The sequence below is a fragment of the Neophocaena asiaeorientalis genome, unplaced genomic scaffold, assembly GCF_003031525.2.
Source record: "Neophocaena asiaeorientalis asiaeorientalis breed wild unplaced genomic scaffold, Neophocaena_asiaeorientalis_V1.1 scaffold218, whole genome shotgun sequence".
Classification (NCBI taxonomy): domain Eukaryota; kingdom Metazoa; phylum Chordata; class Mammalia; order Artiodactyla; family Phocoenidae; genus Neophocaena; species Neophocaena asiaeorientalis.
The window spans coordinates 13,925,729-13,928,434 of NW_020172818.1; the positions used below are offsets into that span (position 1 = coordinate 13,925,729).

Genomic DNA, 2,706 nt, shown 5'->3' on the forward strand with positions numbered 1-2,706 from the left:
TATTAATAGCCAGGATACCCAGGGAAAGAGGAAAGACAGGGGTGACAAATGCCGAGGGAAAAGGGCAATTGGAGTGCTTAAAGACATGCAAATCAGGGGTGGGAGGGCGATACTACCTATAAGCAGAGGGCATTTAAACATTTTGAAATGTATGAACAAGTGCTGCCTGGGCATGCAAATGCTCTAAAGTAGAAAACTGCTATGGCCCTATGAGGAAAATGAACAGGAAATTAGCAAATGAAGTACTGAGAAAGTCTGCAATACATCCGAGTATAAACTGTAAGCAAACACAATACAACTGAGAGCTAAGAGACTGCCCACATACAATCTGAACTAAAGAGGCAGGGAGAAAAGAACTACCAGCTGCCACAGTGTCCTTGTGTGTCTGCGGTCATTAGTTTGAATCCCAGCACAGCTGGCTCTGTTAGGGTCTTAATTCAATGGACCAAGGACGGGTCTCAATTGTACAAGCCATTTGGTGATGGGGCTTGGAGGGGGTAAGAGGGTGGTGTTCTACTTGTTTAAAAGAAAGAAAAGAAAGATGGACTAGACTAAAAAATTTTTTTAATAATACAAAAAAATGTCAAAGGTTTTAAACCAAGTGCCTGCAGTCTCTGTAAGAATATTCCCAATAATTCCTAATGGAGACTCCAGTCTATTCCCAAGACAAGAGGAAAGCATGGACTTTTTGAGGATCTCTCACAGTCACTGATTTTTTTACATTGAGTAAAAGTAGGGGGGGATCATTTAAGGTGTTCCATGAAGAAATAATCATTAAAATGATTTTTTTTCTTTTGCTCTGTTTTACAGGAAAGTTTAATGTTAACTGGGTATTTGCATTCATCTCTTTGCTTACAGGCCATTATTATGCTTAGGAAGAGGTATTTTAGTTGTTTATCACAGAGGGAGAGGTACATCACAGCCTTTTGAGAAGTAAAGCAAAAACATAAAGTGTATATTAACCTAAAAAAACAGTTTCTTTGTTTCCAGATTTTTTTTTGGGGGGGCAGAATATCTTTTTGTGACATCTTCTGAAGCCCACATATTGGTCTAGAATGTGGAGTTCAGGGAATTTTAAATGGGGGCCCAGTAGTCTGTCTCAAATATTCAGTTCAAAATGGATAGCAATTATAGCAATTATGCTTATAATTAGATTAATGAACCATTTATGCCCAAACTCCAAGTGCAAAAACTTCAAGACCTGATGATGAGGTGCCCTAAAAAGAGGGGTTTATGTAAACAAATCCCTATTAAGCAAAGTAAATCAAGATAAGGAACCTCACCCCAGGCTGGATTAGAAGCTAGCAGGCATCTTTCAATCACAGCCAGTCCCTAATCATTCAGGAACCACCTCTGTGGTTTCGCATTAGGGAAAACTGCTCCCTTCAGAGGTCTGAAGGCAATACAAAGGGTGCCCCCAAAATGCTCCTGGCTAAATATTCTTGATGCTGGGAAGGGGGTGGGGGAAGACACAGCAAGAATATGCATATAGCTTCAGTTTCTGCGAATCACATTGTAACTGCAAGACCATAATAACTACTACTCAGTAAAAACTAGTTATGCCAACCATGCATTAGATACCAGCACACTGAGTGGAGGGAAAAATGTCAACATTTTAGTCTTTTGACCTTGCTCCAAATAAAGAAATAATTTAATGTCCCTTTTTCCGAGTATCAGAGTGGTGTCTCCAAAAAGAAGCTTTCCTTATTACCATCACCTCCCCCTTCCCTCCTCAAGGTTTAATGCCACCAGAAACTGTAGAAAATGATTGTGCCCAGCATCCAGGTCATTATTGTTTAATCAATGCATCTTGGAGCATGAAAAAGGTACCTAAACCACAGCTATTGTTTGGATTTTCTTTAAAAAACGAAATAAAACACACACAAATAACTATAGTCCTATTCCAAAGCTAAATTAGACATCCATACTTCATGATCCTGTTTTGCCTTTAAACAATGTGACTGTACATGCCTAATATTGTATGTCTGGTCTACCAGAGACATAGAGATCAAAGGTCATATTTAACATTCAGGAGGAGGGGCGGGTGCAGATTAATTAATAAATTAATACAGCGACGCCTTTTATCGCTGGAGTCCAGCATTAATAATCTACTTTTACAATCCCAACGGACAGCAAACATTTAAGAGCAAAAAGCCAGAGAAAGAGAAAGAACAATCACTTACCAGTCTCTTTTTATTTGGGGAGCCTTAGAATTTGCAGACGCTGCCAGTCTGCCTTTAATTAGTTGCACATCACCCCCTAACACAAAGAAACACAAATCCAGATGTGTCTTGGCAGCTCCCAATTACAACTTTAATACTTGTAAACAAACTGTTGGGGACGGGGGAATAAATAAATATGCGGATCAAAAAAAAAAAATACCTGTAAATGGCTTTTTTTTTTCTTGTTGCAGAGAGAAGGAGGAGGAGATGGTGTTAGTGGTGGGGGTGGAAGGAGGAGGAGGTGGGGGGAGAGGAAAGAGCCGAGTGTGAGTGTATGTGTGAGAGCGCGGGGCTGTTCTCGGTGGTCTCTCCTCTCCCAGCGCGTTGCTCTCCGTCCGTCTCCAGTCGCTGTGTGCGAGGGTGGGAGGGAGCCGGGGAGTCTCTCCTCTCTCTCTCCCCCTCTCCTCTCCTCTCTCTCTCGGTCTCTTCTCTCTCCCTCTGCCCCCCTTCTCTCTCTCTCTCTCTCTCTCTCTCTCTCTCTCTC

The 2,706-nt window shown here is 41.5% G+C and overlaps 1 protein-coding gene across 1 annotated transcript in view; it reads right to left on the reverse strand.

Moving 5' to 3' along the window:
* CXXC4 (CXXC finger protein 4) overlaps positions 1 to 2,706 on the reverse strand; it is a 29,088-nt gene that overhangs the window by 19,170 nt on the left and 7,212 nt on the right. The gene's annotated exons all lie outside the window — the stretch shown is intronic.